Source organism: Macrobrachium rosenbergii, chromosome 22, assembly GCF_040412425.1.
Source record: "Macrobrachium rosenbergii isolate ZJJX-2024 chromosome 22, ASM4041242v1, whole genome shotgun sequence".
Lineage (NCBI taxonomy): Eukaryota > Metazoa > Arthropoda > Malacostraca > Decapoda > Palaemonidae > Macrobrachium > Macrobrachium rosenbergii.
In genome coordinates, this window is record NC_089762.1 from 42,005,891 (window position 1) to 42,033,154 (window position 27,264).

Sequence of the window (27,264 nt, forward strand, 5' to 3'; positions counted from 1 at the left end):
GTATGTATGTATACATTGCTTCTGTCTGTCCGTGTCTTTCATTTTTAATCTTTTATGCACGTATTCACAACCACATATAATGTATTTACACATCTGCATTTATAGACCAAGCCGGTCTCCTTGCACACGAACAGTATATATATAAAAAAAAAAATGTATTCGTACGCAACCTTGTTCTCTGGTATGTCCTGCGTGGGTAAAGGTATCATCAATCATGAGGTATTTCCTAAACTGATAAAAAAAAAATAAAGATAAGAATAAGTTTCTCGTACTCTTTATATAGACCTCTTGAAATACTTGGCTCGAAAGAAAACCGAAGTATATATATATATATATATATATATATATATATATATATATATATATATATATATATATATATATATATATATATATATATATATATATATATATTATTTTACTTTCTTGCGTCTGCTCAATTATATTAAACGGAAAGGAAAATAAAATTATATTCATCACTTCTCTAGAGCCACTGGAGAACCTACCAAAACCGGATATGCAAATGAGAATGATTTTATTTTATTACATGTACAAATCATCGGGTTTTCTGACTGGCGGGAGGTGTTAAGAAAAACATAATCGAAAAAAAGTGTAGTTTTTTATGTTTAAAAAAATTGCTGTTATATTCTTAATACCCACACTAGTTCTTGACGAAACCAAAGGATTGAAAATATCTGTATTTAACTTCGTAAAAATAAAGATTAGCTTTTCTTTAATGTCTAAACAAAAATAACAATTCTGTTCTTAATAACACCATCAGTTCTTGAAGAACCCAAAAAATAAAAAGAACGGTAAGTTTTTAATGTCTAAAAACAATAACAATTCCATTCTCAATACTTATGGTAATTCTTGACGAATATAAAGAATATAAGGAACAAAATTCACCTTTCTTTGTTGCAAACAACCAAACAGATGAAGACAAACCACTCTGCAAACCACTCCCAACATGTCTGGTTCGTAAATTAGCATGTTTGTTATGGCACTGTGCCATGTGACGTCACAGAGTCGAGCAAGTATAGAGTTGTCGAACTGGTATTAATTGTTTTCGGTCTACACGACCGTGTTTGCACGACGTTGTTTACGCACGTCCGGCACGACAAGCGGTTTGAGTTTGGGCGTGCTTTGTATTGTAACCTTTTGAGGACGCCGCAGTTCATTATAGTTCATTATACGTCATGACTTAAGTTGCAGTTATTATGATTAAATACTATGGGTTTTATCGCTTTGGTCCCGTAGGCGGGTAGTGCCGTCTTTGTACCTCACGCGGTGTACTGTACGCATGTACTTCAGGTTCTTTGCAGCGTCCCTTCTGGGCCCCCTAGCTGCAACCCCTTTTTATTCCTTTTACTGTACCTCCGTTCATATTCCCTTTCTTCCATCTGGCTTTCCACCCTCTCTAACGGTTGTTGCACAGTGCAACTGCAAAAGGCTTCTCCTGTTACACCTTTCAAACCATCTTACTGTCAGTTTCCCTTTCAGCGCTGAATGACCTCATAGGCCCCAGCGCTTGTCCTTTAGGCTAAATTCTATATTCTATATTTTGATATATTGGTCACTGAACGTTGATCGTTAGTACACGGAATGTCTTTGCCAAGAGCTGGACTGGTGACTTTGTCTTTTAAGATTTCCATTGGATGGCGATATATATATAAAGTATGAGATCGTTAATTGGACGTATTTGGGACTGTTGTAATGGATTTTGTTCAGATTTGATGTGATTATTAGTCCATGTAGTGTTGATATGTGGTTCTCACAACGTGAAATGACTGTACATGCGGGCGCACTTACATAGAAGTTCACTTATATATATATATATATATATATATATATATATATATATATATATATATATATATATATATATATATATATATATATATATATATATATCTGTGTGTGTATAACGTGTGTATGTATGTAAGTTGCATGTATGTATGTATGTATGTATGTATGTATACATATAAATTAAAATATATAAAAAAAAATTACAGACATTCCTTAAAAACTCATGTAATCCAAAACTGCAAACCATATCCCCTACCCCTTCATCCCTCCAATTCACCCCCAGTTCCCCAAAAACGAAAACCCTCCCCGATAGACTTACTTGAAAAATTACAATATCGTTTACCGCAGAAACTCATTACCTCCAAAAAAGGATTGTAAATGACCGGGAGCTTGACACCTGACAGGTGTGTGTCGTTAATTAATGCCACTGTGTCCTTGAAACGCGAATGATTGACAGGAGGTGTTGGTTGATTGCTGTGCATTGTCATCGTCTTCGTTGTAATTGGAACGAGGGTGAGGAGGAAATGGACTGATATATTTTTTTTCTTTGTTCTCTGTGTTTCCATTCGTCTGTTTCGTCTGTCATTCTGTTTATCGTATGTTGCTGTTCTTAAGTTTATCTCTGTTGATGTCCTGAGATTGTTCATTACAGTGTGTTTTTAATGTAATTGTACACATTCTGATTCACTGATGTATTTATTCTGCTTATGTCCATATAGTAGTGCTTTAGAAGTTAATAATTATTTTCTTGACCTTAACATTCACAAATTATGATTATATATATATATATATATATATATATATATATATATATATATATATATATATATATATATATATATATATATATAAAGTAGTTTGACCTGCTATTTGGTTTTCATCAAATATTTTGGGATGGCGTTGCTAGCCACATGCCTTCACCATGACGTCAAACCATCACAGTTGACTAACTACCATATACATAATTCACTGCTAAATCTTGAACAGTGATACTAAAGGATTTGACGGACTGTACCTGTTTAGCCATACCATGGTTCTTTCGGAAGTGTTAGCAGGTAGGAGGAGGGACCAAAAAAGTACTGGTAAAAAAAGTGCTGTTATGCAGAGGGATTCAACGATCTGCAGATGAGCTTTCTGTATGGGGCGAATGTTCTTATCAAAGTTTACCGAACGTGGATTTCATCCGGGTCTGGGCAGTTTAAAGTATGAATGAGGCTGAGAACCTTATCGACTATCAGCAAAGTATTAAAAAAAAAGTCTGTTTATGCGTATTTTCGTATTTACGCACTCTCACGCCCGCTAGCAGGAAAGTGTTGGTAATAAAAAGGCATATGCATGCGTACCTACGTACTTACGCACTCTTACGCGCGCGCGCATGTACAACTTAGCAACTACACAAGATTAATCTCACATGTATAGCTTCATATTCTCTTTCTTCCGTCTTACTTTCCTCAGTCCTCTCTTAGTAATTGATGTATAGTGCAACTGCGAGGTTTTCCTCGTCTTACACCTTTCAAACCTTTTAGTTTTCTGTAAAAGAAAACGATTGTACCGGCTTTGTCTGTCCGTCCGCCCTCAGATCTTAAAAACTACTAAGGCTAGAGGGCTGCAAATTCGTATGTTGCCTATCCACCCTCCAATCATGAAACATACAAAATTTCAGCCCTTAACCTCAAAAGCTTTTATTTTATTTAAGGTTAAAATTAGTCATAATCTTGCATCTGGCAACGGTATAGGACAGGCCACCACCGGGGCGTGGTTAAAGATTCATGGGCCGCGATTCATGCCGCATTATACCGAGACCACCGAAAGATAGATCTGTTTTCGGAGACCTTGATTATATACGCTGTACAGAAAACTCGATTACGCCGAAGAAACTTCGGCGCATTTTTTACTTGTTTACTCTCAGTTTCCCTTACAGTGCTGAATGACCTCATCATCGTAGGTCCCAGCGCTTGGCCTTTGGCCTAAATTCTATATTCTGTATAGCAAAAGTCCCTCTCCTGTAGTTGTTGTTCCAAGGCCTTCTTCTGTGTGACGTCTGAGTCGTAAATTATTGAGGACCGGACCGCTATGAGGAACTACCTTGATGTGGAATGATTTTTATTTTTTGTTTATGGTTAGAATATTTGTTTTGATGTAATAATTTTCTTCTGTATGTGTGATATAGGTTTTGTAAGAAGGTCGTATAGTTTTCAAGATTTATTATTATTATTATTATATTATGAGGGACGACCTTGATGTGAAATGACAGAATTTTATTTATTGTCATATTTATTTTTTTTTCCTTTAATAATTTTATGTGTATGTAATATAGGTTTTATAAGAAGGTCGCATAGTTTTCAAGAGTTATTTTAGATATTTGATATTATTATTATTATTATTATTATTATTATTATTATTATTATTATTATTATTATTCCATGAGAATGGATGCTGCCATTATTATTATTATTATTACTATTATTATTATTATTATTATTATTATTGTTATTATTTATTGGCCCCCACTTAGTATGTTATAAGCCTGAATATATTGTAATTCCAGTTCTCTCTCTCTCTCTCTCTCTCTCTCTCTCTCTCTCTCTCTCTCTCTCTCTCTCTCTCTCTCTCTCTCTCTCTCTCTCTCTCTCTCTCTCTCTCAGATTTCACAAACAGGATGTCTGATCTTGCAGACTCACTAAATTAATCACTCGATTATTTTGTATTCACGTGCGTGTGTCCATCTCATTGATAGCCCGTTGCCGTCGTGTGGGTGACTTAGAACCGCAATACTGTAAACTTTGAATTACGTAACCGAGACTTTTGTCTTCCTTGTCCGCGAGCTGCCCAGGGATGATGCATTGGAGTAATAGTCTCGCAAATCACTCCTTCGTTTAAGCGTCCGTACGGACCAGAATGCTGTCGATTCGGAGTGTACGTGTTTATTCGCCGACGTCCGCGCGTCACGGTTCACGCACTTAACCCACGGCTTTTATTCGCGACCGTTATGCTTTCCAGGGACGGAATATCGATTGCGCTGTTAAACGCTTCCGAAGATTTCAACGAGGTTAAATCTTGAGTTGCCAGTTGGGGATTTTTCGGGTTGGTTATTTGGTCGTAATGGGCTCTTGAATATATAGAGGTTCAGGTATTATATTTCCCGTTTATTCAGTGACTTGTCTGCAAGAGGCTTTTAAATATAAGTATTTCATTACATAATTTGGTACTTATCTATTATTATTATTATTATTATTATTATTATTATTGAAAAGGGGAATCGAACAGATTCCCGAAAGGTATCTGTACAGCTCTATCTTTAAATATAGGTATATTTACATAACTGTGGAATTGTTTCTCCATTATTATTATTATTATTATTATTATTATTATTATTATTATTATTATTATTATTATTATTCAGAAGATAAATCCCCTATTCATATGGAACAAGCCCACCACAGGGGCCATCGACTTGAAATTCAAGCTTCCAAAGAATATGATGGCGTTCATTGGAAAGAAGCAGCAGAAGGCGATAAGAAATGCAGAAAGGAGAGATCAGTTATCAGAAAAGAACAGAGAATTTAACAAACTAATCAATAAATAGATAAAAATGTATATTGAAATTCGACGGGGCTGATTGCTGTGTGCGGTGCAAATATTTAAATACCAATTCATGTAGAGGTATTGTTTTTAACACTGCGTATGTCAAGAATACCAATGCGTATGGAAAAATATTGTTTTTACCGCTGCCTAATTCAAGAATACCAATACGTTAAAGTTTTATTTTTACGGCTGACCATGTCGGAAATATTCATCGATATGTATAAGTGTTATTTTTGCCTCTGTATCTGTCAAGAATACCAATCCATATATTGAAAGTATACAAGTATTTTGTCTCCATGGCATCTGCAGTCAAGAATCGTTTGTCATTCCACTTAAACACTTCCATTAAACTTCCTCCAATTACCTGCGCTAAGTTTTGCAGACCCAGTTACCTGGCTCGATTTCGTTCGGTGTACATCTGCGCGAAATTGCTGCGGAGACCAGGACTTGTATATATATCCCTCTTAATGATGTTGTTTGTGGCTGAGGAATACGTTGTAAATTCCGGACAAGATTTATGGTTGTTTGTGATCTCAGAGGCAAAGAATTTTTGTCGTCCATTTGCGAAAGTGGGATTGTAATTCCGTGGTAGTTTTGATGACAAGGAATGAAGGGGAATTATTATTATTATTATTATTATTATTATTATTATTATTATTATTATTATTATTATTATTATTATTATTAATTATTATTATTATTATTATTATTCAGAAGGTAAACCATTAGCCCAAAGGGGCCAATGACTTTATATTCAAGCTTCCTAAGAATACTTCCTTCATTTAAAAGAACTTACAGAAGGTAAGATATCAGTTATTAGAAAAGAAAAGAAGATAAATAATTTAGTAGACGAATAGATAAAAATATAAGTCGATTACTTTTTAGGTATTGATTCACATCTCTTCATACCTGTGTCCCCATCTTACCTGTAATTACCAAGGACACAAGGGAGGCTACACGCTTGGCTTCGTAGCCTAAATTTCATCGTTCATAATTAACGAGGAAGGTTATATAGCGAACGGCCTTCGAAGCATTATTTGGGCACACGTAACCGAACCAGTCAGTCGCTCGTCCATATGGCCTTTTATTTTAGCCATTTATTTGAGGCTTTTATCTTCGACCGGAAATGAATTACAAGGTTTGACAGGGACGTCCAGAGGTAAAATATCTCTCCTCCTCCTCCTCCTCCTCCTCTCTCTCTCTCTCTCTCTCTCTCTCTCTCCTCTCTCTCTCTCTCTCTCTCTCTCCCTTTCATCCTGCCCTTCTAAATAGCTTTCAGTGGCCTCAGTGTTATGTACTGTCATGATGCTTATTGTCATGATAGCGTCTGACACATGGCGCTAGTCGCGTTTCCACGCGAACTTGAACTTTTTCCTAGTGTGGTTTTGCAAATCGATGTTTTATTGGTGTCTTTCGTTTCTGTGTTTCTGGGAAGGCATTGCGAGGGAAATGAGGAATTCGTGTGAAAGGTTTTAAGATGATTGTTCTTGACTTTTCTGTACAATGCTGTGAGATTTTAATGCCTTTTGGACATTTTTTTCTTAGTTTTATTACCAGTGATTTTTTTTTATATATTTCTGAGATCAAGTTAAGGCTGCTGTTTATTGGTTCTGTTTTTTCCAGTAGGTGAAACAATTTTATGGTGACAAATCGAGAACTTCTTCACCCAAAGCCTTCAAATTTGTTGAGAGATTCTAACACAACTAATTTCTTAATCGTGGTTCTGAGATACCAAGGGTTCTAATCCATATTTTCTTTTACAAAGTACACATAAATTTTAACTTAAAAAGTTTTTAAGAATATGCTATAGCAACAACACGCCCTTGCATTTTCCAAATATGGGATTTGCCTAGTTAAATACATCCATTGTATATCCGTGCTCAGTTATTTTAGCAAATACTCTATGTCTTACGTAAGTAACCACATTGTGACATCGGTTTTTATATTGAAAAAAACATCATCTATTCTTGCAAGCGATTAATTTTAACCTTGACAACACAGATACCATATTTTAGTCTTCGCATTTTTGCAGATTTTTAAAAGTTTAAAAGCCTCGTTTGACATGAGTCATATACACGCTGAGAAACGCCAGAAATATTCTTTTATCAAACCTCAATTCTCTACCAATAATTCTTCCGACATACGAATCATCCCGGGTGGGCCTCTTTTTTTTTTGTTTTGAAAGTATATTTTTTTGTTTATTTTTGAGTGAATGTCGTTGTCACAGCTGTGAGTGACTTGTTCGTGCTTTTATTGGAAATTGTAATAGATCTTATGTGTTTTGTATTTAAGTAAATGTACGTAAATAGTGCCGTCAGTTTTCCTGAAAATATCAGATGTAAATAACTTCTTTCTTGCGTTAATAGGTGAAGTTAATTTGTTTCATTCTTGATTTGTATATCTATAAATGTTGTCTTTTCTCTTTAAAACACTTCATTTTATATTCTAATGGTAACTGAGGTTTAAAACCCAGTGAAAAGAAAATATACACCGTTGTAAATCATTTCGTATTGCTGTCGACGCCTACCTGAACTCGGCTGTCAATATATTTCATAATTTCTTCGTGTAGGGAATTTTTAAAACATGGAACCCGCTGTTGGTGTGTGTGCTTCACAAATCGAGCCACACTTTCTCAGTTTTGCCCGTCTTTGTCTCTTTGTTAAAGTTATTCTGTTTCGTTTTATGCAGTCCTAAGCACTTATGTGCCTTTCCTCTTCCTGATTTTAAAAATTTTCCTTTCGTTCTTTTTTTGTTGTGCATTTTTTTATGGTCAGTTGTAAATTTTTTAGCGTTGTTTCCCGTTATATTATTTCCCTTGACACATGCAGCGTTTAAATATGACGTAGAGTGTACAAATACGCTTTGCACATATGTAGGTTTCTGAGATACAATCTCATAACTTCAGGGTTGTAGCATATCCTGGTTTAGTCGGGCTATGAAATTTCTCTCTCTCTCTCTCTCTCTCTCTCTCTCTCTCTCTCTCTCTCTCTCTCTCTCTCTCTCTCCCCAACACACACACACACACACACAACAAACCAATATTCTGTCGAAAAAAGTGAGTTTATAGTATCCCCATATCTTTGTGAGAGAGAGAGAGAGAGAGAGAGAGAGAGAGAGAGAGAGAGAGAGAGAGAGAGAGGTGCATCGAGCTATTGCACCCATCGTTTCGAAGCCTGGGCTCGTGTCTCGATTTTGGAATGTCCTTACCCCGAGGGCATTGGGCGTGGAGAGTCACACTCGGGCCCACTCTATACCCTTTTGTGCATTATCGAGTAATATCGAGAAATTCAGTCGAATGTGAAAAGAGTTATTTCGTAAGCTACGTCACGCATGCGTAGTCTGAGCAATATTTTATAGCTTTGCGGGTAGGTTGGTTTAAAGTTAAATATTAGGCGTCACAGAAGCTGTGGTCATCGACGTGGTCACTGCCCTTTCACACTTGTTCCGTGATACGTGAAATTGTTGGTTATTGTAATGAATTTTATCTATTGCTAATACTTTTTGTTCTCTTTGAATTATTGAAGTATCTTCGTCTTCATTATTTAAATTTATTGAAGTATTATTCTTATAAATCTTTATTGTTTTTCTTGCTGTTGTTGATGCGAGGGATACCCTTGCTAATAATAATAATAATAATAATAATAATAATAATAATAATAATAATATGAAATAACGATACTGATCATCATTTTTTATTACGTAATATAATAATGACTCGAAGCATTTAGATACCACCAAATAACGAGAGAGAGAGAGAGAGAGAGAGAGAGAGAGAGAGAGAGAGAGAAAAAGAAAGCTGCAACCCCGAAACGCAAAAGACTTTCAAGGTCTCATCCGTGCAAAACGGAAGTGGCGTTATTGGCGCGAAACAGCCACTTTTGGCGGGAAAAGAGGGATATCCGTTATTATTCCCCATCGCCGGCGATAATGAGACCCGTTGGTCGGCTATAATGATAAATTATTTAAATTGTTGCGGTATTGGAACTCAGGAACGTTATTTGGTCCTTTTATGAAGGCTTGTGCTTGTTGAAGTTTGTGAGAACTTTAGTATATTCGTTTACACCAAATTTATTAGCTAAAATAGATACGGTCAATTAGCGGCGTAAATAGCACATATTAGTTAATATATCAGACATTGTAAGAATCATCTTATTAAAAAATGACGATGTATTTCTTCTGTTGCATTCAGGCTATGAAGAAACACCCATCATCACACGAATGCTTAAATCCTGTGCAGGATTTATGTTTAAATCCCGTGCAGGATTTATGCTTAAATCCATTGTAGGATTTATGCTTAAATCCCCTGTAGGATATATACCTAAATCTCTTGCAGCATTTGTGCTTAATCCTTTGCACGATTTTGGCTCATCCCTTATAAGATTAACGTTTCAATCGCTCGCTGGATTTATGATTAATCTCTTGTACGATATTTGCTTAATCCCCTGCAGGATTTATACTTTAATTCCTAGCGCTATTAATGAATAAATCATTTGCAGGATTTACGCTTAATCCTTTGCAGGATTTGATTAAATCCATCGCATGATTTATGCCTAAAGCTCGTGCAGGATTTATACTTTAATCCCTTGCAGGAATTGTACTAAAATCCATTGTAGGTTTTATGCATAAATCCCTTGCAAGATTTATGCTTATATCACATGCAGGATTTATACATGAATCCATTTTAGGATTTATGCTTAAATCGCATACTGGATTTATTCTTAAATCCATTGCAGGATTTATGCCTGATCCATTGCAGGATTTATGCCTGATCCATTGCAGGATTTATGCTTGTATCACTTGTAGGATTTATACTTTAATCCATTTCAGGATTTATACTTTAATCCCTTTCATGATATATGCTCTCATCCCTTTCAGGATTTATGCCTAAATCACTTTCAGGATTTATGCTTAAATCGCTTGCAGGATTTATGCTCAAATCCCATGTAGGATTTAACCTGCCCACAAGGATAGCTTCCTCGGTCGACTGGTTGAAAGACTCTCCACCTGGGAGCTAACCTTTGAGGTTCTTTGGGGTTGAGACAGCGCTCGAATAATTGACCGGAAGTATGTTACTTCCGTTTTGGCGAAATAGAAGGACTTAAGTGAGGAAATGAGGATTTTTATTTTTGCCGTCTTTATTATTTCAGATTTTTCGTTTTTTCCTGTTACTTCTACCGTTTTTATTTTGTCGGAGATGTTTGTTAGTATGTATGGCAAAAAGGGAATAGGTGGTGGTCAATGCCACGCTATAAACTGATTCAGGTAGTGTATGTTGAAAGATTCAGCTTTAATCACATACATGTGTTTATATATATGTACATATATTCATACCTATATATATATATGTATATATATATTATATAATTATAAATTTATATATATATATATATATATATATATATATATATATATATATATATATATATATATATATATATAGTTAGTTGCTAGTCCCATTACATATCAAAATATTAGCCATTGCACAGAAGTGTTGCATGACTACCTAAACGAAATCATGCAAAGCAGAAAGGATTAACACAATAGCCAATACATCATTTGCACAAAGCGCCTGTCATGTGATCACTGTACATTTGAAATTAAATGAGATTTTATGACCTCTGCGGCTAAGTGGACCGAAGTTCGAATCCGCGGACCCTAACGAGCAGTTAAAGACCAATATGTACTTAACTGTCTCGGAGAGTTTATACGGTTTTTTGATAATGACACGTGAGTTTTAAAAACCCTGGCAGCACGCTGCTGCTGGCGTGTTGACTCACCTTGGTTGGTTGGTTAATCTCTCTCTCTCTCTCTCTCTCTCTCTCTCTCTCTCTCTCTCTCTCTCTCTCTCTCTCTCTCTCTCTTCTTGTACATTTTCCTTTTGAATGAGTTTTTAAGTCATCATCAAGTTTTTTATTGTGATCCCTTTCATTCCCCAGCCCCCCCTCTCTCTCTCTCTCTCTCTCTCTCTCTCTCTCTCTCTCTCTCTCTCTCTCTCTAACTCATTCATTCATTCATGTGCACTTAATATTTTTATATTTATGGCGGTCCAAGCACCCCCTTTCTTTAGTCGGAGCTTTTCTTTGTTCCTTTTTAAATTTATTGATACTTTTTCTAATGATTTTATGTCAATTACTTTTAAATTATCTTAAATTATTGTAATTTTGAAGGTAAATAATATTCGCAATTTTAAAGGTAAATAATATTCCCACATGCACGATATTTTAGGCAAATGATATACTTACATAAAAGGTTTTGTGGGAAGGTTAATATACGTATGTACACGATTTTGTAGGAGGATAATACATGTACATACACGATTTTGTAGGCAAATAAAATACGTACACACGATTTTGTAGGCAAACAATATATGTACATACGATTTTGTAGGATAGATTTTGTAGCCAAATAATATACAGACATACACGATTTGTAGGATGATAATTTATGTACATAAACGATTTTGTAGGCAAATAGAATACGTACACACTATTTTGTAGGCAAACAATATACGTACATACACGATTTTGTAGGATAGGTTTTGTAGGCAAATAATATACAGACATACACGATTTGTAGGAGGATAATATATATACATATACGATTTTGTAGGCAAATAAAATACGTACATGCGATTTTATAGGTAAATAATATACGTACATACACGATTTTGTAGGAGGATAGATTTTGTAGGCAAATAATATACGGACATACTCAATTTGTAGGAGGATAATATATGTACATACACGATTTTGTAGGCAAACAAAATACGTACACGATTTTGTAGGCAAACAATATACGTACATACACGATTTTGTAGGATGGATTTTGTAGGCAAATAATATACGGACATTCGCGATTTGTAGGAGGTTAATATATATACATACACGATTTTGTAGGCAAATAAAATACGCACATACGATTTTGTAGGCAAATAATATACGTACATACACGTGGGCATATAGTTTCCTTACACACAATTTTGTAGGCAGGTATTTTACGCACATACAAGTTTTTGTTGCAGCCAAAGGACCTACTTACACACACACACGAGAGAGAGAGAGAGAGAGAGAGAGAGAGAGAGAGAGAGAGAGAGAGAGAGATTGAAGTGAACAACAGTTCCTCTTCGACTTCCAACTTCCTCGTTCGGACAGGTGGTCAGCGGAACCGCGTAGAGAATAAATAATAACAAAACTGTTAAGGGGTCAGACAGGTTGTGGCTTCTGCGTGTTCGAAACGCTTAAATAGACTTCCTTGGTTGGGGGGGGAATTGCAACCTGATAGATGGTAGGTTTATGGTAGTGCTAGTTCTTGGCCTTGGGAGATGGAAGATTAAAATGAATTTATATATATATATATATATATATATATATATATATATATATATATATATATATATATATTATTACTAACAGGACGTCATTAAAACTGGATGGCGTCTAGCGGAGATATTTATTCAAGGAAAGTTACAAGCTTTCTGAGACCAACAGTCCTCATCGTCAAGTATCCGACAGTTTGTCGTAGAAAGCTTGTAACTTTCCTTGAATAAACATCTCCGCTAGATACCATCCAGTTTTAATGAGGTCCTGTTAGTATTTGTCATAATTAATGCACAGAACAATTGTGTCAGTGAGAAAGGTAATATATATATTTACATATATATATATATATATATATATATATATAATATCTTATATAATATATACATATATTGTATATATATATATATATATATATATATATATATATATATATATATATATATATATATATATATATATATATATATATGTGTGTGTGTGTGTGTGTGTGTGTGTGTGTATGTGTATGAATGTATGTATCTATATGCACTGGCGCACAGAAAAACAAGCACAGGAATATAACGGTGCACTAATGCCGTAACTCAGTTACGTTGTTTAATATTGAGAGAAGTCTTTGAAGAAATGTAGCCTGGCGTGAAGTGAAAGAATATATTTATTTATAATTATTTGCACCTTTTTTTTTTCGTCTTATGTACACATCCGTCGGTTTCCTTATCATACGTTTCATCACTTGCAGAGGTATGTTAGTATCTTGTTATATATTATAATTGCAGGTGAATGTGGTATTATAATTGTAGATTAATATGGTGTTAACTTTTAATTAAATAATCTACCTCCTCCCTTACCGTGACTCTTTTAGAATGTTTGGCCATTGCTTTTCTCTCTTGGGTTAAGAAATGTATTACCTAACAGCCTTTCTATTATTATTATTATTATTATTATTATTATTATTATTATTATTATTATTATTATTATTACCTGCGTCCAATTTAAGAACAGGATAATGGGAGAATCGGAAAGCATTCGGATAAATGTGTAATGATTTATTATTATTATTATTATTATTATTATTATTATTATTATTATTATTATTACCTGCGTCCAATTTAAGAACAGGATAATGGGAGAATCGGAAAGCATTCGGATAAATTTGTAATGATTTAGTATTATTATTATTATTATTTGAAAGAACCCAGTTTTGCTAACCACACTGAGAGTTGTGTAACGATATAGTAAATGAAGAAAACTCTGAAAATATATAAAGAAATAAAAAAATAACAAGGTGTTGCTGTAACCCACCCGATACGATATAATGCCATTAACAACGAAATAGGCCTAATGTCGCTTTGAACCCTCGGTCATTATATGGGGCGAAATTCACTCGCCTTGCGAGACCCCACAAATTAATTCCCTCGGAGTAAAGGTCATCCATTAACCGAAGTCCCTTCGGCAGGCTGTCAAAGGAATGGAGGGTGAGTGGAAGGGGGGGGGGCAGAAGGTCATGCCCCAATGTTTAGGAGGCCTTCTGAGGTCATTAAGAAGGGTCCCTGCTGACGCCCTTTTTATCTATCTGAAGGGGAGGTTAGCGATGACCTAGAGTGGTGTAGTTGGTGTGATTGTTACAAAGAGGCTAGAACTCCCTCCCCCCTTCCCTCTCCTTTCAAGTCCCCCACCCCTTCAGTCTATAATCCCCTCCCTCCTCCTCCTCCTCCACCTCCTCCTCCTCCTCCTCCTCCTCCTCCTCCTCCTCCTCCTCCTCCTCCTCCTCCTCCTCCTCCTCCTCCTCCTCCTCCTCCCCTTTCCATTGTGTTTACAAACTCGCCCCGGAGTCGTTCGTTCTCCGGTAATTGACTGCCCGCTACTGCATTCCTTCCAGGAGGTTCCAGGAGGTTCCAGGATTGGGCAGGGGAGGATGTGGTGGGGAAATCCCTCCCCCCATCCTTCCCGCCTCAGCCCCCTCTCTCTCTCTCTCTCTCTCTCTCTCTCTCTCTCTCTCTCTCTCTCTCTCTCTCTCCCTGTGATCTTCGCCATCCCACTCCACGATACAAATACTACTACTCCAACTGCTGACGACTTTTTGGAGCTTGTTGTTTTAACTCTTCTTTGTCTTCGTTTGACTCTCTCTCTCTCTCTCTCTCTCTCTCTCTCTCTCTCTCTCTCTCTCTCTCTCTCTCTCTGGTATATCATTGGTTGAGTGTCTGATTGTTATTTAACACTGTCGTTTATCAGTTTTTGTTAGTTGATTATACTGTGTTTGTATAAAATGTTTTCATTTGGTTTGTGATCAATTTATCCCACTTCTTTGTAGTATCCATTCTTCATATATATATATATATATATATATATATATGTATTAATATTTATATCTGTATCTGGATCTACATATAGAAGTGGCAGAATGGTTAGAATAGGTGAAAGGCTGGAACAGAGTAATTTGAGATGGTTCGATCATGTGGAAAGAACGGACAACTTACGGGAAAAGGAGGAGAGTAAGACCTACTGTACGTAAGGTTGCATTGATGTCATGAAAGAGAGATTTGAAAGGAAAGTCTAGTTTCATATTGTCGCAATCTGCTTTCCCATGTATTATAGCCATTTCCATAGTTTTATCTTTGTAACTCTTCTCTAATTTCAGTGTTTTTTGTAACATTACACCGAAAGATCTCTAAAGTAACCAAAAAAAAAAAAAAAGAGTCTTACTGTCCAGCACAAAGGCAGAAAGCGTAAAGACATATTGTTGGAACGCGAAGAAAATCGTGCGAAATCTTTCGATATGCTCTTGAAATTCTTCTAAAGAGAGTACCAAGCGTGTTTGTGTAGCAAGCATGCTCGCGAGAATACGAGATACGTTCTTATTTTTCGCGTTCGGTAACACGCTCTCGGGGCACGCAAACATTTGAAAGATATGTTTTTTTATTAGCTGGCGTTTACCTTTCTTAATTTCAGTGCAAAACAATTTTCTCTTTTAACGACTCGTCCAGCATGAAGTGGTAAACCGCGCATGCGCTCGTAAGTGGTCAAGAGGCTTATTTGGATCATGAGAGAGAGAGAGAGAGAAGGTCTTCAGAAAACCGCAAACATCCGCCAAGGCTAAGCGATCCACCACTCCCATTGAGTGTCTTATATCCTTAACAGTTACTTTCCAATATCTCTGAAAATTTCGCCACTTGTTTCAGGACACGAGACCCATCATTGCTAAGATTTTCGTGGCAACCTTACACAACTTTAAGCCTAAATTTGCTAATGCACAAACAAACCGAGCCAATACGTAAACATTGCGGTGGTAGAAATAGTAAAAATTACAACATTAATATATTATTTGACGTAAGTTTTCATCAGTAATCTTTTCATAACTACATGTTTTACAGATTGTCAAAAGTAGTATATATTTTATGTATTGTTCTCAGGCAGGGTATGAGAAACTCAAGCGTCTTTGAACATCTCGAAAAGCAGTGCTTTTCAAAACTCCTTCGCTCTCCATGCTTCTGGTTTCATCCATTAAACAAAAGCATGTAGTTGCTTGCCCAGTCAGGCTTCGCCAACGTTATAAGGAAATTGGTAGATGTGTGCTCTCTTCATTTTTATATTTTTTTATAGCCTTAGTAGTGACCAGCGTTTCTCAAAATGAAGAAATCGGGAAGTCAGAGGGGGTATTGTAGTTAATCAAATTACTTATGTGGATCTCTTTGTGAAGATATTGTCTTTCTCTGTTAATAAATGTTGTCCCTCTCTCTCTCTGTTAGATATTATTCAGAGACTGAATCTCTCATTAATTGTTTTTTTTGTCTCTGAATCTCTCATTAATTGTTTTTTTTTTTTTGTTTTAGTAACAAATATTATTTCTCTGTGTTAGATTTTATTCAGAGTTTAAATCTCCCTTCTGTTTTTCATCTCATATCCTCATAATCTCTATTTCTCTGCTATTAAATCCGATAACTTGGATTTTATTCAGAGTTTAAATCTCTCATCTATTTTCCCTCCCATTTCCTCTTGATCTCTTAGTTACCTCGTGGGGGAAATCTGAGATCCTTCTCTCGCTTTGGAAGCTGAGTCATCCTCCTATAAAATACTCTCATTGTTTTAGGCGAACTCTCATTATCTCGCTCTCGATATTCTCGGAATGAGGTTTAGAGCGTTCTTGGGGGGTTCGTTGCTTAAGACAAAAATAATTGCCTGTTTCTCCATCCAGTCTCCCATAAGGTTTTGCTATTAGTTTATTTATTGATTTTTTATGTATTGATTATTTATTGATTATTTGATTTTTTTATATAACTTTTCTTATACATAAACTGTGAGATAAAAATGATTCTCAACAGCTTCCACTTTTTTTCTCACATTCGTATTTAATATTCACACTTCGCTTCTATAAAGGAGAGTTGCTTCAACAATCCCATCATACATCATTCCTAATTTTTCTTTTATAGACACTACTCGTCTTATACAAAACTTTTGTAGAAACCATGATTCGTCCCATACTTAATTTATATAATTTCATTCTCTGCGATAATTTTTACTGAATTGTTCATATATTATTTTCCGGATTTTGGACATTGAACAGTTTCGACAGGGCCAAGGTAGGGACCGAGTTCCAAAGCGTCACCTGTGTCACTGCTTTTAGTTTTCTGTAAAAGAAAACTATTGTGCCGGCTTTGTCTGTCCGTCCGCGCTTTTTCTGTCCGCCGTCAAATCTTAAAAACTACTGAGGCTAGAGGGCTGCAAATTGTTATGTTGATCATCCACCCTCCCCCCCCATCATCAAACATACCAAATTGCAGCCCTCTAGCCTCAGTAGTTTTATTTTATTTAAGGTTCAAGTTAGTCATAATCGTGCCTCTAGCAACTATATGGGACAGGCCACCACCGGGCTGTAGTTAAAGTTTCATAGGCCGCTGCTTATACATCATTATACCGAGACCACCGAAAGCTAGATCTATTTTCGGTGGCCTTGATTATAAGCTGTAACGGCTGTACGGAAAACTCGATTGCGTCGAAGAAACTTCGGCGCATTTTTTACTTGTTTTAGATTGTTTATTTTTTATTTATTAATTTTTCTTGAAAGGACTTTTAAGATATTAAAATTAAATTTTTTTTTTATACTTCAAGGTCAGCAAAGAGTTATTTTATGTCATCTTGGTCACGTGATTTTTTTTTTGACCGAATTTCAGATTTGTTATGAGTATTTTAAGGGTTAAAAAAGTATATTCTATCGGGGATGAATCTCCTTAGAGTAAACGTGTGTAGTTTTTATTATTATATTATTATTATTATTATTATTATTATTATTATTATTATTATTATAGTTTAAATGATAATCATGGTGATTGTTGTTGTTTCAAATATCACTTTATTAATATTCTCATGAATATTGATGATGATGATGATGATGATGATAACAGCAGTATTTAAGACTACTTAATCTCTCTTTCTCTCTCCACATTCTTTTCATCATTACCTTTTCACTGTCATTCAGAGCATCTCGTTTTTCGTTTGCACTGCGCCGTGGGAACGGTCTGTTCATAACACGTTATCAAAGCGCATGTCATTCCTTCCTTGACCTCTCTGGTGGATAGAGAAGAAGAAGAAGAAGAAGAAGAAGAAGAAGAAGAAGAAGAAGAAGTATTAGTAGAAGAAGAAGGAGGAGGAGGAGGAAAAGAAGAAGAAGAAGCAGAAGAAAGAGGAGGAGAAGAAGAAGAAGAAGAAGAAGAGTGAGAAGAGAAAGAAGAAGAAGAAGAAGAAGAAGAGTGAGGAGGAAGAAGAAGAAGAAGGAGAAGAAGAAGAATTGAAATGAAACTGGTCCCCGGTGCGTTTAATAGGCTGACTTCTGTAATTGAAGTGAAAGTAAAGGCGACGGGTATTGTGGGTAGGGGGAGGAGGAGGAGGAGGAGGAGGAGGATGGAGGGGCAGGGGGATGTGGTGGGGTGGGGAGGGGCCAGTGCACCCCCCCCTCTCGCTTCATTAACTCGCAATGCACACATGATCCAAACCCTCCCACCTCCCTAGCCTAAGCACCCACCCTCTCTCTCTCTCTCTCTCTCTCTCTCTCTCTCTCTCTCTCTCTCTCTCTCTCTCTCTCTCTATATATATATATATATATATATATATATATATATATATATATATATATATATATATATATATATATATATATATATCGTGAGTGTGTTCCTCTCGATTCAAAGCTGGAATCATGTACCTGGTTGTTGGTCGACTGATGTGTCGTATTAATGGAAATTAGCAGTGACCAGTACTTACTGAAAATGTCAAAAGTTTTATATTCCAAAAACTTCCTTTTAACAACAACTTTATCAGGTAAATATCTTAACTAAGCTAAATCCTCTTATCCGTTGATAATTAATCAGGTCATGAGGTTAAACACGTACTGTACCTGACGGTGTTAATTCTCTATCCATGACCTGTACCGAACGAGGTGTTACGTGAGTGATGGGAAAAGCCTTCTTTGGGAATATTACTGGGAATTTCAGTCTTTATTAAATTCCTTTATATTTTACGTATTGATTGGACTTTCAGGCTTTTATTCGGTCGATATTTGCTAATGTTACCGTGTTTGTTTATTTGTATTTTTTGGCTTAAAAAGCTTACGGAAAGTTAAGTTTTTCTTAAAATCCGTCGTGTTTGTACGTGTTTGTAACTCAGGATGATTTTAAGGGAATTTTGAAGTCATGTAGTAGAGAATTTTGGCATGTTTATGTAATTTTTAATTATTTATTTTTTTATTTATGTATTTATTTGTGTAGTTTATTTAAAGCTGGGGAGAGGCTATGGTTTCCCATACGTTTGTATATCTCTCTCTCTCTCTCTCTCTCTCTCTCTCTCTCTCTCTCTCTCTCTCTCTCTCTCTCTCTCTTTACAGAGGCTCTCGAGAACAGGCGAACGAATAAAACAGAGAAAAAGCTTTTGAAGAAACTTTGGGCGATGTCAGCTAAGAACTCTACAAGAAAAAAAAAAAAATAGAAAAGATAAATTATTACACACCTCCTTCGAATATCCTTCGTGAGGGGGAGTTGGCTCCGCGTAGGATTCAGGGAGAAGGGAGGAGGACACCTTTGGAGGAGGGGGAAAAAAAAAAAGGGTGAAAGTGGGTGACGCCATGACACATGCACACACACACTCCTTTTTGCCACTTGCTGGAGGAGTGGCGTCTTGTCCTTGTCCTTGTTCATGTTCCTGTTCTTGTACTTGTTCTAGTTCTTGTTCTTGTTCTTGTCTTTGTTCTTGTTCTTGTCCTTGTCCTTGTTTTTCTTCTTATTCTCGTTCATGTCTTTGTTCTTGGCTTTTTTTTTCTCTTGTTCTTGTTTTTGTCCTTGATCTTGTCCTTGTCTTTGTCCTTGTTCTTGTTTTTTCCTTCTTGTTCTAGTCTTTGTCCTTGTTCTTGTTCTTCCTTCTTGTTCTCGTTCTTGTCTGTTCTTGACTTTGTCTTTGCTCTTGTCCTTGTACTTGTTCTTGTTTTTGTCCTTGTTCTTGTCTTTGTTCTTTTCTTTGTTCTTGTTCTTGTCCTTGTCTTTGTTGTTCTTCTTGTCATTGTCTTTGTTTTTGTCTTTGTTCTTGTTACATTATAAAGGTCTCTGCATGAAAAAGAAATACACAGGTCTAAATTGACTGAACGAATGGCTCCATTGAGCTAGAATATTTATGGTGTGCGCACAAACTTGTATTCTCAATAGGATCGGATGTTTTTTGTTGTCCTTCCAAACCAAGGACCATTGCGTTTGGGACTCTGATGTAAATTCCTACGCATACTTGTATTATTAATATGAAAAATACATTTATATATGCGCAAATTACTCTGTTGTGATTTGTGTTACCACAGGATGCACATGTAGTGCGCATGCGTCTTTGCATGTTTGTGTTCTGCGCGTATGTAAAGAAATGCGCAGTTTTACGCCTTCGGCGTCGTTCAAGTGGGATTTGAAACTGAAGCTGTTTTTAGCTACCCGTTTTCTTCCACTTCTCAGGAAATGGAAGTTAAAATGCAAAATCTTTGATTCCCTTATGAAAATAAATTAAGAAAATAAGCACCTGGTTGTTTTCAACATATTATTATTATTATTATTATTATTATTATTATTATTATTATTATTATTATTATTATTATTATTAGAAGGTGAACCCTATTCGTATGGAACAACCCCACCACAGGAGCCATTGACTTGGAATTCAAGCTTCCAAAGAATATGGTTTTTCATTTGAAAGAAGTAACAGAAGGTAATAGGAAATACAGAAAGAGTAGATCAGTCATTAAAAAAAATAAATGAATAAATTATTAAATAAAATAGAAAAAATTTAAGTAAATTATAAAATACAAGGAGAATTGTTGTTGAAGAATATAATAAGTGATGAGCTCCTGCTATTTGTGTTTATGTGCTGACAACATCTCGTAAATAAGCTTTGGTTCTTATGCATTAATTATCATCATCTCTCAGTGCTACCGGAAATTGCATTTTTTATTATTATTCATTTTTTGGGAACCGAGACGGGGCGTCTCCCCTTCACATCTCATTCCGTGCCGCGTAAATCCTTAACATAATTGCACCTCCACCAATTATTATTCGTGACCGCGACAGTTTTTTTCCGCTCTGTGTTTTCCCAGGAGAAAACATCCGACATTCAAATTAATTGTGGTAACGATGCTTCTAATTACACAAGAGTCATGGGGGGACTGGGGGTCATACGTAGAGTTTTATTGAGGGAAGAACGACAGAATTAGTTTTCCGTGTGAAATTTTGTCGTACATTCTGTCATATATCTGTTTCGCAGTTGTCGCATTTGTCGGACAAGTGATAACGGTTTGTTTATTTGTCATAATCACTTTTTTTTTTTCAGGTAACACTTATGGTGTTTTTTTTTTTTTTTAGGGTGAGTGTCTACCGTTTACATATATCGCGAGAAATGCGGTTGCAAGCCTCACACAGCGTTTGTACTGATGCTCACACAGAGCAAAACCCTCTAGCCGGCTTTTAACATTATTATTATTATTATTATTATTATTATTATTATTATTATTAAAACCAAGGTCATTGACTTGCAAAACCTTCCAAATCATAGGATGCCCGATTGTGAAAGAAACGAAGACAGAGAGATGGAAACCAATAAATCGTACTGTGAAACTCTCAGTGAATAAATAGCTCTCTCTCTCTCTCTCTCTCTCTCTCAAGGAAAGGTCAGTCGTTTCCTTTGTAGTTCAGATCCTCTCTCTCTCTCTCTCTCTCTCTCTCTCTCTCTCTCTCTCTCTCTCTCTCTCTCTCTCTCTCTCTCTCTCTACGAGATTAATTTATAATCTCATCCTTCCTGTGACATGTCACAGAATGACCTTGACCTACAATGCGTTGTCATTGACCTATTTGTATGCGCTGTTTACATCCTAGGTTTTCGATTAGTCACGTGACACGGGAAGGGTGTTCCGAAAGAGCTAATTGGTCGTTAGGCTCTCAGTGGCGTGACGTCATTTCGGAAGAGCTAATTGGTCGTTGGGCAGTTAATTGATAGTAGGAAGTAAAGAAGAGATCCTTGGGTTTGATTAGAGAAAAGCATATATTTGATGCATAGATATTCTCTCTCTCTCTCTCTCTCTCTCTCTCTCTCTCTCTCTCTCTCTCTCTCTCTCTCTCTCTCTCAGTCGCGATCCACGACTGTCGACTAAGAATCAAGTGCATAATTCATTGCGTAGTTAACAGAGACGTCGTAGATTTGCACCCATACTTAGAGAGAGAGAGAGAGAGAGAGAGAGAGAGAGAGAGAGAGAGAGAGAGATAAAATGTGACCAAAGAAAAAGAATGAAAAGCACCACTATACTCATCCATTTTTTTCTCTAGGTTCAGATGAGAGAGAGAGAGAGAGAGAGAGAGAGAGAGAGAGAATAGCATCACTATAATCGCCCATCTACCTTCCCCCCCCCCATTTGCCTTATTTCTATCGTAATTACCTTAATCGTCCGGGTAACGAGCGCTCGAATCCTGGTTCGAACTATACCCGATGCGTGGGAACGTTCCTCTGCAACGGAAGTTCGAAACGAGAGGCATTAAAAGTACCGCAGGTGGAAGTGGATGAAATAAACCTGTCTTGACCGAATGGCTGGGGCGAGAGAGAGAGAGAGAGAGAGAGAGAGAGAGAGAGAGAGAGAGAGAGGGCAGGGATGCAAGCTAGAGAGAGAGAAAGAGATCCAAGCGAGAGAAAGAGAGGGGGTGCAAGAGAGAGAGAGAGAGAGAGAGAGAGAGAGAGAGAGAGAGAGAGAGGAGGGAATGCAAGGGAGCGAAAGAGAGAGAGAGTGAATGAGTTAGAGATGCAAGAAAGAGAGAAAGAGGGGAAAAAGAGGGATGCAAAAGAGAGAGAGATGGGTGGATGCAAGCGAGAGAGAGAGAGAGAGATGCAAGGCAGAGAGAGAGAGAGAGAGAGAGAGAGAGAGAGAGAGAGAGAGAGAGACAGAGACAGTCGGACTGTAGGTCATAGATTTCAAGGGTCCATTCACGGCCAGAAGTGCTTCTCTTAAGGCGGACTACTGGGTAGTTGCCTTTTCCCCCGCGTCGTGGTTACACCTGGTTGAGAGAGAGACCCTGCTCTCACACTCTCTCTCTCACACACTCTCTCTCTCTCTCTATCCCTCTTTCAGGAACAGGATTTAAACCCATTTCAAAACACCTGGATTGAACTTCGCGAGTGTTTGCGCCCGTTCAGTGAACGTGATCCGTGTGTGTTGTGTCTTTGTGATTGAATGAAGTTATTTTGTGAATTGTCCTTGGTCCGGGCCCTTTGGAGGTTTCCCCTGCCTTATAAGTAGAGCTGATTGACCTCTGACCTCTCTTGACTTGGTGTAAGTTGGTCAGCGGGTCAGGGCAAGGAGAAGGACGATTGGACACTATATGTGAATGTAAGTTGCAAATATCATTATAGTTATGTTTATTAATATTATAATTGTGAAGTATATTAATCTGGGCATTGCTGTTTCTCTAGTGACCTAAATCAAGTGTGGCCTTGAGGTTTTAATGTCTACGTTGATTAAGAAAATGACTCGGCAGGTTTCATTGTAATTTTCATTATGATAAATAATGTTGCGTCATTGTGATTTGAAAGTGACGTCAGAATTTCAGGTTTACATTTTATTGATTGTTAAGAAATAGCGTTCATTCTTCGTATATTTTGCCTGTATTGTGTGTGTGTGTGCGTGCGTGTGTGTGTGTGTATGTGTTGGGCAGGTGGGTATTTATGCGTATATTTTAATGAGAAAGTGTAAATATTCAGTCATTCCTTGAAAGTGAGGCGAACAGTAAAGGGAGAAATGTTTTGGAGCCGAGAACTTTACCAAAGTTGCTCTGAACTTTAAAAAATTGTTTTGGAACCAAGTTTGTTTTTAAACATAGATAAGGATCCTTTACTAGCGGCGTGATTAAGACTGAATATAATTATCTTTAAAGTCATTATTACTCTTTATGAAAAAAGACGACTTAATAACACAAACTACTGCTCTTTCAGGATACAAATGAATGTCATAGATTCGAAATACGACAACAAGTTGTTGACAGAATCAGCGAAAACCTTGCAAAAATAGAAGTCAGATTTACTATTTAATTATTATAATTCTTTATTAAGAAGAAGACTAAATAATACAACGTGGCCCTTCTTCAACATACAAACGAATGCCATAGATTCAAAATACAAGAGTTGCTGAGACAACCAGCGAAAAAAATTCGCAGAGTAAAAATAAAGTTAAATTTACTCCTCTGTAAAGAACAGACTTTAGTCATACTTAAGGATCTTTGCAGCGTGCCTTCGGCCCTTAGCTGCAACCCTTTCGTTCCTTTTACTGTACCTCCTTTCATATTCTCTTTCTTACTTCCCACCCTCTCCTAACAGTTGATTCATTTGCAGCTGCGAGGTTTTCCTCCTGTTACACCTTTCAAACCTTTTACTGTCAGTTTCCGTTTCAGCGCTGAATGGCCTCACAGGTCTCAGTGCTTGTCCTTTGACCTAAATTCTACATTCAGTTTAATTCTATAAAGAACATTCATTTAAACAGACAGACGTCGAGGAGGTAGAAGTCTCAATCTGATTCAGTTGCCCGCAAAGGTCGCTGAAGGCGGGCCACCTCCTACTACCTACTTACTCCCTTACTACCCTCATACCCTCCGTCAACATCTCCTGACGAAGGCGCGGTACCGTGGGAAGTCACTCTTGCAACACCGTTCCGAAGAACCGATTAACAAAAGGCGCACCCGCCTTTTGAGTCGTATTATTAGAGGCCACTTTTATTAGTTTTTTTTTTTTTTTTAGCCAAGAGAACGGAGAGTTTTTTGTTTATAAAGTTATTAAATTTAATGAGTCCGAGACAGGTTTGTTTGTTATATTGAGCGTGCGGTTGTAATGTTTGGAAACGCATGCGGTTTGGATTGGTGTTTAACATTGAGTGTGTGTGTGTATATATATATATATATATATATATATATATATATATATATATATATATATATATATATATATATATATATATATTCCTTCGGAAACTGATATTCTAGAGAACAGTAAACGGTTAATTTCCCAACTGTTAGGTAAAAATATAACTCATCTGCTCCTTAACAGTGCCGTATACTCTCTCTCTCTCTCTCCGTCTCTCTGTGAAGAGCGATAGGAAGAGAAGTGGCACAGGGCAGGAAGGGAGGTCCCACCCCTCCCTTTTAGTCCTTAGCTACTTTTCCTCTCTCTCTCTCTCTCTCTCTCTCTCTCTCTCTCTCTCTCTCTCTCTCTCTCTCTCTCTCTCTCAAGTAGCCTCCTTCCCACAAGAAGGTAGTTGATAAATAGTGTTCATATCAACTGCAAAGGTAGAATGAGTAAGGGAGTAGCAGGAGCGTGATGGCATTGAATCCCTCTCGCAAAAGTTTTAACTTGGTCCATCTCCGCCGGAAGTCCATTCACGGCGAATTCAGTTTGGTTCGCTTCCTTTGTTCATTCTCTCTCTCTCTCTCTCTCTCTCTCTCTCTCTCTCTCTCTCTCTCTCTCTCTCTCTCTCTCTCTCTAACTGGCTGACTGAAGGGATGATTGATCAAACGGTCAGTGTGGCGTTCCAACGTTTCATGTAGTTCGGTATCAAGATCATCATCATTATCATCATCATTACTTATGTTGTTGATTACGTCATTATTACTGATAGTATGATGAGCATCATTTTCACCATTTCTACGTTATTATTATTATTATTATTATTATTATTATTATTATTATTATTATCAGCAGGCCCTGGAGGGAAAACAGACATTACTAAGTAGCAGAAGCTTCTATAAGTTTGCCCTGGAGGGCAAAGAAATGATAATATCAGGGCTCCCCCCCCCTCCCTGCATATTGCTCAGAATTCAATAACACCAGATCTTCATACCGTGAAATACAAAGACACGACCACAATGCCCCTCAGGGCACTCTACAGTTAGCCCGAGTGCCCTTATAAGGCCACTGCTCTGTGACAAAGGTCTGTGACAAAGGTCTGTGACAAGGGTCTGTTACAAAGGTATGTCTGGGAAGAATTAAAGACTCCAGCAAAATTAGCAGATGAAACGAGCGACTTTTCAAGGACTTAAAGGTCTTTGTATTGGTGTCAAAGTCCTCACGCGAGGAATGAGTGGCTCCACCGAGCATTTCTGATCATGGTGTGCATGCAACCTGGTCGCCTCAGCAGTAATGGATGGTTGTTATTGTCACACTTACGAGAGAGAGAGAGAGAGAGAGAGAGAGAGAGAGAGAGAGAGAGAGAGAGAGAGAGAGACGTGTTTCCCGTCTCGCCTTTATTACACTTTCAGCTCACGGGGTCTAAAGATGCCCGGGCGAAAGGGACATCCAGAGCTGCCCACATGAATAATGGAAGGGCATTTCCTTTCCATAGTGACCTTCTGGAATCGAGCATGCGCAGACACGCTCGCGCTTACACACACGAGCTAGCACAGGTACACACACACACTTGCTCTAACACAGGTACACACACACACGCGCGCTAAAACAGGTCTGCACACACATGCGCTAACACAGATACACACACATGCGCTAACACAGGTCTGCACACACATGCGCTAACACAGATACACACACATGCGCTAACACAGGTCTGCACACACATGCGCTAACACAGATACACACATGCGCTAAAACAGATACACACACACACAAACACACACGCGCTAACACAGGTATAGGTATACATACGCACACACCTATGCGTTATCACAGGTAAACACACACACACACACCCGTGCGCTAACACAGGTATATACTTGCACACACGCACGGTCCGATAGGTTTTTAGCTTTCATGGTGCATGCGTGTGTATATGTAAACATGGAGTTACGCATATTTGTATGTGCGTATTTCTGCGTAAAGATGAACCTATTTTATATATTTGATAGTTTTGTGTAATGCCGTCAGTGCTCACCTCACGTGGTGCACTGTAGGCATTTCTAAAGGTTATTAACAGCATCCCTTTGGTCCATAACTGCAACCACTTTTAAGCCTTTTACTGTACCTCCATTCCATCTTCCTATCTTTCATCTTGCTGTCTAACCAC

General features: G+C 37.2%; 1 protein-coding gene across 3 annotated transcripts in view; it reads left to right on the plus strand.

Annotated features, from left to right (window-relative positions):
- Nucleotides 1-27,264, plus strand: part of LOC136850800 (uncharacterized) — a 185,239-nt gene that overhangs the window by 35,605 nt on the left and 122,370 nt on the right. The gene's annotated exons all lie outside the window — the stretch shown is intronic.